This window comes from Thermobia domestica, chromosome 3 (genome assembly GCF_964235325.1).
Source record: "Thermobia domestica chromosome 3, izTheDome1.hap1.1, whole genome shotgun sequence".
In the NCBI taxonomy this organism is placed as follows: domain Eukaryota; kingdom Metazoa; phylum Arthropoda; class Insecta; order Zygentoma; family Lepismatidae; genus Thermobia; species Thermobia domestica.
In genome coordinates, this window is record NC_137456.1 from 313512041 (window position 1) to 313525067 (window position 13027).

General features: G+C 37.4%; 1 pseudogene; it reads right to left on the minus strand.

Annotated features, from left to right (window-relative positions):
- Positions 1-402: 402 nt before the first annotated feature.
- LOC145682289 (KRAB domain-containing protein 2 pseudogene) lies at positions 403-951 on the minus strand (annotated as a pseudogene).
- Between the last annotated feature and the right edge of the window lie 12076 nt (positions 952-13027).

Consider the following 13027-nt stretch of genomic DNA (forward strand, 5'->3'; position numbering starts at 1 on the left):
GTGCTGAAGTCGGAAGTCCTACTCTTGGCTCAATGCCGAACACCGCACGGTATGGAGACTGTTTTATTCCGGAATGATAAGCTCGATTTTTCATAAACTGAACAAAGCGGAGACCATTTGACCAGTTTGTTGTTTTATTATCATGCATCCACGAGGCAAGCATATTTTCTATATCTTGATTTGCCCGTTCTACTGACCCTTGGCTTTGGCTGTGCCTGGGCTTTCCGTTGACTAACTTTAACTCACTTCCTTGATGACAGAATTAACAAACTCTCTGCCATTATCAGAATGTAAAATGCAGGGGGCACCAAATGTCAAAAATATGTCTGTCAGTTGGTAGGCTACTTATTCAGCTCTTCTGGTTTGCAGTGCTCGCAGTAAGACAAACTTCGTCAGATGATCCTAGTATACCATGATAAACTTGAACTTACGATCAGGGTGTGCTTGCATGTCTATCAGGTCCACTTGACATCGGCTGTTCATTTCTGTGTGAAGTATTGGCTTAGAATCAAAGCCCTTCTTTTTCATACTTTTCTTCTGTTGACATGTTTCACACATTGACAGAAAAATATTTATCATTTGAGTCGTAACGTTGGCATATTTCCTAGAAGTTTCAGCTTTCATTCTATCTCGACCTCCGTGTTCTACAGCAACATGTGATGCTTCAATAACATCAAAGATCTCCTCGGCAGGTAAGTAGTACTTCACAGGCTCACTATTCGACACCAGTTTTTTTGTTTCACCAATTTCCAAAACATTAAACCGTTTCAAACGTCTGTACTGTAAAGGTGTTTTCTTTGCAGCAGATTTTGCCTCTTCAACTTCAGTTAAAAGTTTACTGTAAACGTCCTTGGTCATTACATTATAGTGACTGTCTTTTTCATTTTCCAAACGAATAATTTCTTTGAAGAATCTTTCCTTCAAAATTTTTTCTTTATCGGACTGACTCATTACAACGAATAATCACCTCACACTTCCATAACACTAACACACGCGTAGCCACGACAAGAAAGACGCACCTGCACACTTTACAAAGGCTCCGAACAGACTGAGAGAAAACAAAACAATACTTTCCCAGTAGGAGCAAGTCCGAACTTGCAGAAACACTGTTAATTGATCCATTTTGGTCAGAACTAGTTTTAACTAGTAAAAACTGTATATGATTCACATTATATAGTCTTTTTCGTTAATTCCAGAATTACCTAACTAACATAGTAAATTCTAGTATTGACTAGTTAATACTAGTTCTTTCGAAATGGCTTTGAGAAAACTAGTTTTAACTAGGAAATTCTAGTTTTACCTAATTTCGGGTTCTGACGGTAACAGTGACATATAAAATGATCGAAAACGATCAATATTAGTGCCGAATCTTTAGTTTTCGAGTTCGATTATATTACAATTGTGATGACATTTAATCCCAAGTTTAGGCATGTACTGCCATATCAGCTGGATTGAGAATTTAGAGGGGCGCCGTCAAAGGCATTGCTTGTATATTAACATGTATACGTATTTGGATGTATATTCCAGCGTAACTACGGAACGTCTAGAGCAATTTCAACCAAACATGTTAAACACTTGACTTCTAATCTGAAAAGAAAAAGTACTGTGCGGGTCAGACATCCATGGCGTGGGAATTGGAAGGAGTAACACGTAAAAATAACGCAAAAGACAGATATTAGCGTGCAATCCATAGTTCTCGGGGCCGCTGAAATGAATAATGACGCAACTAATGCCATTTAAGTCCAAGCTCAGTCGCATTTAGACAAAGTGGGTGGAAGTGAAAAATAAAATGTAAATTAATAACTGATATTGGTTTCAAATTCATAGTTTTCGGGGTCGGGAAAATGGCTGTCCCGTTTGAAATGGATTTTGGAAGATATAAGTACCCACTTCAAGCTGGGTTTTTAAATCTTATTAATTTCATTACGTAAAAGATGTGTTTCTCTGGGGGTAGGACGTTTCAAAATATATACCAAAAATAGAACATCTTCTGTATTTTTTATCATTACACATTCTGTGAAATAAATATAATAAGCGGGAAGGGGTTTCGAATATTTCACATACACCTATTCTCCCACAGATGAATTGATTTTATTGATGTATTATATATATATGTTGTAAAATTCTGTCTTTTAGGGTAGAGCTAAAAGATGGTACAAGAGAATTTGGACTTCTCCCAATTACTTTTTATTAAAGTTTCTTATATGCAGTAGTAATAAATACTACGGGTAATATATAAATTCCTCTTAGATATCTTGGTGATTTGCTGGTGAATTTGCAGGAGCCAAATGACCAAGCATCTAGGGCGACACGAACCAAGGTCTCAGAGACCAGGCGCCCTAGATAGTGGTAAGGATAAAGGAGCTCTCAGAGACCAGGAGTTCTACAGAGTGGAGGTGATGATTTCGGAGAAGGTTGATAGCTTCTGTGGTGCTCCTTTTATCCACAAATGTCGCTGATTTCATTAACCTTCGTCCCTTGATGATCGTTGATGATGATTGACGACGTTTTTTTCGTGATTGTAGTCTGAAATGCGTTTACAGCCAGTACCTAATGTTGGGAGCACGTGAAGAAGCTTGCAATTTATATATGTAGCAATATATCAACATTTTTGGAGAACTCAAGAAATAGAAATTATGTTAAGTTCGAATGTCAAGTTCAAATATGTCTAGTAACTCACATAGGGATGCATTCGAGTCGAGTCGAGTCGAGATTTAAGCCTGTCTCGACTCGTCTCGAGAAAATGTTGTCTCGACTCGTGTCTCGACTCGAAAATATGTTTCTGTCTCGACTCGTGTCTCGACTCGACAGTCTCTGTCTCGACTCGACTCGAATTCGAGTCGAGACGTCTCGAAATTCGAGTCGAGACAAAATGTACGAGTTAAAATATACGCGCGCATCACCCAGACCATCATGACTACCTACCTAATTGTCAGTATGTCGACTTTTGGCATGGATAAAAACGGCGACACGTCTTGGCATACACGCAATGATCCTTGATAGGTCGCTGGAGAGAGCTGGCACCACATGTGCTCACTCAGGTCACCTAATTCCCGTAAATTCCGGGAAGGGGGGCGATGTGTTCTGACATGACGTTCAATCACATCCCACAAGGGACATCACTCAAATGTCCGGCTCCAATTTCAATGAAACGTTTTTTACATGTGATGACATTATTACATGTGATGTCAAATTTTTGCCATGGTGGATGTTTTCTATTTTTTTTAATAACTTTTAAGAATTGTGATGTGGTTATTAGAGATTACTACAGAAGTCCCTTACTACCCTTTGTAAACGGAGCGTTAATGAAGAAAAGTGAAGAAAAACCATGTGGATACATATAAGTCCTGGGGGGAAGTCGTATGGTAGATATGACCTTGATGGCAGCCATCTTGAAATCCGCCATTTTGAATTAAGGTCAAGTTTTCAAAATGGGAATAGGGTAATATGATACATAATTTCGGGCTAGAATTTAATTAGAAAAATAATGGTGAGGTTAGTTTTAAGATACATCTATTTGGGGGAAAATTACAGGCATATTAATTGTTTTTACTTACTGTGTGCGTAAGTCCCTTCTTACTTTCGTCTCAAGACCTGTAAATCGATCGCAACGGCAGAGCCCGGTTTCGCACTAGTGTTTAGAAATCTTTAAACTCACTTGAGGCAATATTTGTGGATTATTGTATTGTATTTTGCCTTTACTTAAATTTGAACCCACTTCATGATCTTGTATAAAGTATCACTAAAAGAGAATTTCTGTTTTTATGGAGAACGTAAGCATGGCAATTATAAAAGGTGAGTAAGGTGCGTATGTATTTATAAGAAAGTTTATTTTACGAGTCTTTTGTGGTTCCGCCAACCTATTCTTTAGTTGTTTTTTTTTCAAAATACTCATATCTCCTAAATAAAAGAGCTATTATAAAATCTCTTACCACTATTCTTTAATACTTATAAAATTTTATTTATTGTAAAAGCACTGGCGAGATATTTCTTATCGCCCACTAAAATTATGGTGGAGCTCCTTCGTGGCTAACGGTTAGCATACTTGCCTTTGGCGTGGGAAACCTGGGCTTGATTCCCGGTGGGAGTTCATGTGGTTCGGATTCCACGTTAATCAGTAGGTCCACGTCTCCCATAGCCTTGCTGCTGAACGGGACGTTAAACTCAGAATCAATTCAACTCAAAATTATGGTTTTGACTTTATTATGATGCCATTAGTTTAAACGCCCAACTGCCCAGTAATTATAAACATTGACTACATTCTAAAATTGTAACTTGTGACGACTAAAATATCAGAAATTAAATATTATTCTTTGGGTTTTGGAACATTTTGAAAAACGTGTAAAACTGGTACTGCACCGATACAACACACCTTTTGGATTTATCATAACATGTCTTACATAGCTTTGGTTCGATTCTCAACACGGACTGCAACTAGCCGTTAAATTGTGCATCCGAAAGGCACTCTTTGTTAAACCTCGCTTATCACCGCTCATCTTAATAATATATATATCTTCACCGCGAAGCAAATATTGCATTTCTCTCTTTCATCCTAACACAAAACAAAACTTACCACAGCTGTGACACGAAGGAGCTATTTCGAAAAGAAACAAGCTATGCTTCATAGAGATGTGTACCAAATGATAGAAGTATAAAGTATTGTTTTCTTTACTGTTTATTGATATCAGTTGGTGTTCTTAATGAGTTTACTCATTAGTTTAGAAAGAGTATATATGTAATTTGGACATATGTTGTACGTATTCTCCTGAGAAATTGATGAGACCAGAAAAGTTATAAGGACATATGGAATAGGTTTAAGCGCATCTACGTGACTTTATCAAATATTTATTCTCCATAATGGTACCACGTGGAAAACTTGGTATAGGCCTACTTTTATCTTTGCCTCCCTCTGTTAGCTGTTTCGTATCATATATATCGGATGGTTTTGATATTTCTTCTGATCATTAAAACAACAATGGTACCTGTGTGCGTGCAGAAATGCAAAAGCACAAGGTAACTTCCTATTTGTTTTGGAAACAAACCCATTTCACGTGTGCGAGAGAAATTGAGCACAGCGAGATCGGGTGTTTACTCACGGTCAGTTCGCAGCAGGAGTCCATGGTAAAAGATTTGGCTATCTCGAAAACACTCGCAAAACCTTACAAATACAAAAGACTGCGCTTCAAAGAAAGTTTAGACACATATGTTTCAATTTTCTTTTAGCATCTTTCTTCAGCAAAAGAGTCGGTTAATTGTATTCGAAAAAGGGAAGGGAGAAAGGGTGAATTTATATTTTATGTGGGGGGTAACGTTGTAAGTAGTATAAACAATACATACCGCTTCCGACTCTGTACTGAAGCACTTCCTTTAGCGGTATATCACTAGATCTATCCTGACCCTCATCCCACCTCAAGTTGTAAAGTAGAAAGGGACAGAAGTATTCAACATGACTGCGCATTTGAGTTTCAGTTCACAATACGAAAACCAGTGAGCAAGTAAACAGTCTTTTGTAGGATCGTGTTTTACTTTTTGAATTTATTTTTGAACATTTCTGTGAATTCAACAACAGAACGCAGTAGAAATACGGACTAGTTTTTACTCCAACCATTACTTTCGCTCCAACACAGGGATGCCACATTTATGATTTAGTACTAGATTTAGTGATTTTACTATTGAACTAGTGATCTAGTACGTACTTTGGGTAAATAGGCACATTCTAGTGATTTTTTGCATTTTTTTTCTGATGCAGACAAATGAGAAGGAAATGGTTCTTAAAATAAAAGGAAGAAGTATATTGCAGTTCAAAACAAATGTAGAAACCTTAAATTATTTTTTCTTTTCCCTCTGACTGAATGAAACCCCTGCTGTGTAACGACCTTAGGTAAACAACGGCTATCTTTGGTCCGCTACCTCCTTTTATTAGCCGACATGAGATGGGTTACTTTTTTTTGGAAGAAAGTGAAGAAATAATTATCCAGTACATTTACGTTTTGTCAGGCACACAGGCACAGTCTGTACTTGTTTCCTAACGAATTTTAGCAACATAACATAAATGAAACATATGTACCAGAAAATAGAGGCAGTACAAACGGAAATTTTCATCTGTGACACATTTGATGAGAAATATAGTTAGATGTCACGTGCAAGCACTCTAAACATGTCCTATCCTGTAATTCTATTCGTATGTTTATGTAGGTGAGACTGAGAAATCAAGAAACAATAATAACTGGTTTTCTTTCAGGGGAAAAATCTAACTGTGAAGGGGTGTTACACTGGGACTTTAATTGCGTCCTTTGTACAAGATTAACAAGTAATAGCAATTTTTTAATTTATTTTAGTTCTTGGGGAGAGGAAGATGGAAGCGAACCCTCGTAAGGACCTCTGCAAGGAAACATGAATACTATCCGCCACTGTTTGTTACATTACACAAAATAGTTTTATATATATATATATTGACTTTTAGTCAGGGTTTTCATTCTGCAGGAGAGGGGGGATAGTAATACCTGACGAACATTTTCTAATCTCAGAGTGTTGCAATGATAGCATTTCCTCCATTATAACTTGGCCAAGCTAGTTGCATTATATGTAAGATTAAGTTAGCCTAAAAAGCTTAAATTTCTATCCCTGTTTTACTCTGTACCATATTATATCTATGGTTATATGAGGCATGGATCTACAGTTTAAAGTGGGATACCGGTAACAACTTCATGAGCTTCCACCGTAAATCGAACCAGAGTCTCCCGCGATCAAGGCGTATGTGTTAACCATACAGCCACGAGGAAATTCACATAAGCACACACACATATATATTGTTGAGTTGATTTTGACTTTACCGTCTCTTTCAGCAGCGAGGATATATGAAATGTAGACCTACTGATTAATGTAGAATCCGAACTACATGAGCTCGCGCCGGGAATTGAGCCCGAGTCTTCCACGAAAAGACGCGTACACTAGCCGCGGAGTTCACACACACACACAGAATCAGAGTCCTCACACACCAAGGGTGAGAGCTGTGCCACTGGGTCACAGCGGCCACGGGGCTAGGTCGAGTCCACTTTACGTTCATAGTTTCTTAGTACATAAATGTTACGATTATGAAATAGATTTTCCTTAATGAGCTGCACAAAAACAAAAGCTTTCGAAATGCATTAAACAATTAGCTCGATTTGAGTGTGAACTTAAAGTTATATCAGAGTGTAAATACGGATACGCACCAAAGCTCGAAAACTTAATACACTATTTCTCCTATATAGTCAGCATGTATCAAGCAATCGTTCAGCTTTCATTTGAGAGGATGGAAATCGAAGGCCCCTGAACAACTATGTTACTAATGTGCGGAATGTATTTATCTTATAGTGAACTGCTTTGATGCCAAGTAGCCTAACTCCAAAATTGAAATTTTCCAGGAGTGAAAGTTGAAGTTCAATATCTCATGAACAATCCATATTTCCTTTATGTTGGGAACCAAAACCATAACTACTGTATGTAGTTCATTGTTTTATAACTTAGTGTTTACAAAAATCCTTTAAAAAAATACCTATTCATAGAAATGAATGATACTTATCTGTACTTGTTCTTGGAATCCAAGCAGTCCATTTATTGTAATACTAGCTTAATATACCCATTCTTCGCATGGGGGCTGTATTTGGAAGTCAACACCTGTGGAAGTATCACCATTCATTTCAGTGACCGCGAAAACTATGGATTTGACACTAGTATCAATCAATATGGGCTATTTATACATGTCTCGGTATTCCTCACCCGCTGACACCCGGCCCGCATACAGTAGTAGCTGAATTTGCAAGTCATCGCTGATGGAAGTGTCACCATTGATCTCAGCGACCGTGAAAACTATGGATTTGACACTAATGTCGATCAATTTGGATTACTTTTACTACATGTCTCGCTAAACGCCCCCCTGAGACCCCCTGGTTCCAATTTTGACAAAAACGCTTCACCTTAGACTCGGGCCTGGACCAAGGTATCCGTGACCAAAATTTGGTAACTCTCGGTCAACTTGTCTGGTCCCCAGGTCGGTCCCAGTAAACGTCCCCCCCGAGACCCGCCTGGTTCGAAATTTAAAAAAAAAACGCTTCGTCTTGATCTGGGGCCTGGACTAAGGTACCCGTGACCAAATTTTGGGAACTCTCGGTCCACTCGTCTGGTCCCCAGGTCGCACACACACAGACAGACAAACACACAAACACACTCTTTATTTTATTTATATTAGATAAGATATACTATGTAAAATAGTCTCGTATCATAATATGTGATTTACAACAAATGTTACATTATATATTATCCATAGCTCGTGATATGCTGCAACATATTAAAGCCTCAGAATAGTTGGGCAAGCGAATAATCCACAAGTTACGTAACCCTATTGCGTTCATGGGAACGAAAACACAATAATTATAACTATGCTAAATTACTATAGACTACCAACTGCTCATTCAGAGAATTTATGAAGTTCACTTTATCGCAATAGTTTTATACAAACTAGATTTAGACTACGGATAATAGTTTTATACAAACTAGATAATCAATTATTATTATTATTATTATATTTGCAGTACAACCAAATACAACGACATTAACTATTAGTTCTAATTAACTGAATTGAGCTGAAAATTAAATCTTGATCTTTAAAGATTAACTATTAATTTTATGCGTTCTGTACCTTTCTGAAGGAATAAAAGCTGGAATTGGTTTTAAGGCTGTTTCTGAGTGAATACTTTCTTCAAAATAATATTAAAAATTATAGAAAGATTTTCGAGACATTCGAGTCGAGTCGAGATTTTTAAGAGCCGTCTCGACTCGACTCGTGTCTCGACTCGAAAATTCGAGTCGAGAAATACGTTTGTCTCGACTCGTCTCGAATTTTACAAAGTGTGTCTCGACTCGAATCTCGACTCGAATTCGAGTCGAGTCGAGTCGAGATTCGAGACATGTCTCGACTCGAGCGCATCCCTAAACTCACATGAAGAACTCTATTCGATGTGCATTCTTTACCGTAGCTCCTGAAACGTGTTGCACACGAGACGAGTTGAGGCTAGAAATAAAACTTCCTCCTTTTGTTCGTGTTTCGGAAGGTTTTTCTTGTCTTGCCTAATTTTGTAAATTTATGGGGTCTTATGCAGAATCGTTTTGAAGTGCGATTAGTGCCATACTAAAGAGTTCGACTAACATAAGCTTCCTGCAGTAGTCAGTGTTTTAGTATGATGCTAATCATACGTCAAAACGACTCTGCATAAGGCGGATGAAGTTGAGCCTTGAACTAGAATATTGTACTAAGAAATGAGAAATTCAACTGAAATCTTTAAGTTTTACGTCCCACGGTTATGCCGGTTAGGCTAAAGGAGACGGTGATGATGAGAGATGAGTGAAATGGTAGAATGAAGAAAGTGGGAGGAAACGGGAGAACCCCTAGAAAACCCACGAGCACGGTGTTTGTCCACCACAAAGTTCACTTGGCGGGGGCTGGGATCGAACCCGGGACCCCAAGCACCAGAGGTGAACGCTCTACCACTGAGCCACCGCGCCCCCCTAGAAGTTCAACTGATATATAGGAATAACTATGTAATAATTTTGAAACGAACATATATGTCTAAAAGTCGCTTTCGCAGAATTATTCCTATAAGGCAGTGGCAGCCGGTGGATTGTGGTTTCAGGTGTTGCAGTACGAACGATAAGAGATAGAAGATATAAAGTTGACATTGACTAATCAACATAACTTTAGATGCAAATGCTATGTGACATGTTAAATTAAATAAAATTCTGTTTTTAAAAAATAAAAAATGCAGAACATTTAATCCGATTAATCATCTTAATTAATTAGTAAGTTAATTCTTCTCTCTTTGATTGGAGCAAATCTGTCTAATACATGCTGGTTGAACTCTAGTATTCTTATTGTCAGGTCTTCTTCAATGGAAAGCATAACCAATGGTGATAATCTTTTTTGGGACATTCAATTCCTTGAAAGTGTCAATTCTTTCTCATGTGGAAAAAAACTTTTCGTCTTTTGCTGACGCCATAGGTACAGTTAATATTAATTTCAGAAGCTTTGTAGATTCACTAAATATTTTTTCTAGATTATTGCGAATGATTCATTCTATCAAACTCAGTCCCTGGCAGTGATCCGCATTCCTCTTCAGTGTTGACTCAATAGAGTTCGTAGCAGAGATTAGTGTTATAAAAAAAATGTACATTGAACACACTTTATTCACAGTTTATCCAGGAAAATTTAAAATAAATTGAGGAAATGTATCTGGTGCAAACAACACTACTGCCATAAGATGTCCTATAAATTTAAACTGGATTTTTTTTGAACACTCTCATGAATTGCCCTTTGCTTGTTTTGTCTAAGCCTTAATTACAAATTTTTCCTCAGTTGAAAGCTGGTCAATGTTTTTTGTAAGTTATTTACAAGAAGTCATGGTATACAATTCATTCAGAATTTGTAGGTTATTTACAGAATTAAAGCACACACAATAAAATTAAACCTAATAATTAAAAACCAATCCAGCTGATACAAAAGAGGTACTGGTATATGAATTCCGAATGTCACATATTCATACACACACGCATGTGCATAAAAGAAAAAACTACATTCTAAATCATCCGTCTTGGTTGTTACGCAATGCACGATGAACACAATATACTTCCACATGAGGCGAAGCAACGCTTACCAATGTGATATGTTCTGGAAAGGAAACCTCGAAACCCGCCAGATGAAGGATCCGCATGTAACAGAAGCCAAAAATCAAAGAACATAAAAACAAACAGCACTGCCAGTTCTACACCCAGAAATGTTAACTGGGAGGGGTCCAAAGTATTTGAGGGAGGTCCAATACGTCTCTGTCTTATACTGCACCCGAAAAGACGATAAGTAATTCTTACTTACTGTCACCTATATTTTTAGAAAAAATGGTAAAACTATTATTTTTATAAGAAAAGAAGAGTACATGATGAGGCGTAAAATAAAATATTTAGCCTACATCAATCGTTTCTCTGTTAAACAAGTATAGTTCGTTAAGAAAGTCTACAATTTTTTTTTCTGTTCTTCACTACTATTGATAATAATATTTTTTTCTTGAAATATTTTGGTCGTTGCACAACGCTGCAACACTAACATTAGCCACCACTGCTATAAGACCACCATACGTCGCCGGGAAGAAGGACCGTCATCCAGATGTTAGCACGCCTTTCTAGAACCGCCATTGCGGCTGAAAAGTGGTTTTTATTACGGCAACATGTCGGCAGGAAGATGTGGTCTCAACATGGTGGTTCAGAGGGTGATATCATTATAACTTTGACCAGCATCCCGACGGCGGGCGTCGCCGCTGGGCTCATTATAACAGCTAGGAGCCAGATGCTGAGACGACAACGAATTCCTTAATGGGACAGCTCCCGAATTCAATATTGGTTCCTAGCAAGGGCGCCCATGTTATGGTTTGCAAGGGGGGGAAACTACGTTTCAAAAATAGTTTCAAATTTTGCTGTAACTAATGTAAAAATTCTATTGGATTTTCGATATTCTGAAGTGCAATTTCCTCGGGGGGGTCGAGCGCCCCCTTGCCCCCCTGATGGGCGCCCTTGGTTCCTACATAGTAATAATTGTAAGAGATAGCGGGAAACTATTTCATATGTATCATGTTTTCATTTCTGATGCAACCATAACTTCTAGATCTACTTCTTAAGGTTTCAGCATTGAATTCAAATAGTTTAGGTACACAACGTTAAACAAAAATCATTTGAATACCACCGAAAATCATTTTGTATTATTTTGAACTGTTATACACCAATAACCTTTATTTAAATTGAAAATTTGTCTTAGAAAATTTTCATACCTCGATTTCTTTTATTTTTTTTAGATATGGGGTTTATAATGACAAATCTTAAAAAAAAAAAAACTCCAACAATCAAATTGTTGCTAAGAGTTAAATTTTTCTTATTCGTGTGGCAAAATTCAGTGAGTGTATTCAGATAAGTATTTTATTCCTCTATTTCCCCATTTTTTTTCTAGTGGCGATGAGGAGCAGCATATATACGTATAAGAACAAGCATGAATGTTAAATCAATATGCTAGTTTGTAACTTGGCTGTTAAGATTACTTAGGGGCAACAGAGGAAAGAGGAACATCGCCCCGGAACAAGACCCTCTATGAAAAGGAAGCTTCGACGGTTGTTTACCTTAATGCAGGGATGCAAATAACCCGAGTGCGGACGCATCAGTGCGGGCAAGTGTTTAATATCATACCGAAGGTAAGTAAGTGATTTCTATTGTGAGATGTAGGCTAGTAGCTTTTTCCTTGTGCTAGTAAAATTTTGTTCCTTATTTGCATTCCTGCCTTAATGGAATCTTCCTCAGGTTTCTTTCCCCTTTGTAATTTGCAGGCCATGGACGCTGAGGGCCTATATACAATCAATTGGCATCTTTTCAGGCCCGGCAAATTCCCGAAAGATGCCTGGATGTTTATGTAACAGTTATCTTCATATTTCTCAAACATTAGTATTTTAAAACATGTAGGCCTTACGCATAAACGTTCTGATGTGTGATTAGTGCTATACTAAAGAGTTCGACTAACATATGTCTCATGCAGTAGTCAGGCCTTTAGTATGACGCTAATCATACTTCAAAACGACTTTGCATAAGGCCATAGATACTATTTAAGAGCACTGAATGATTTTATTATTATTATTATTATTATTATTATTATTATTATTATTATTATTATTATTATTATTATTATTATTATTATTATTATTATTATTATTATTATTATTATTATTTAAAAATCCAAAGTTGGAGTAAAGCAGCCAATGGCGCCCATTTTGTGGTTTCCAAGGGTGGGGGCAAGTATAAGCGACTTTTCAAATATAGTTTCAAATTTTGCTGTAACTAATGTAAAAGTCGATTGGGTTTTCGATATTCCCAAGTACAATTTCCTCTTGGGGGAGGGGGACGAGCGCCCCATTCGTGTCCTTGAAAGCAGCTATTTTTTGTTTTGTTTTGTTTTAAGGGACTT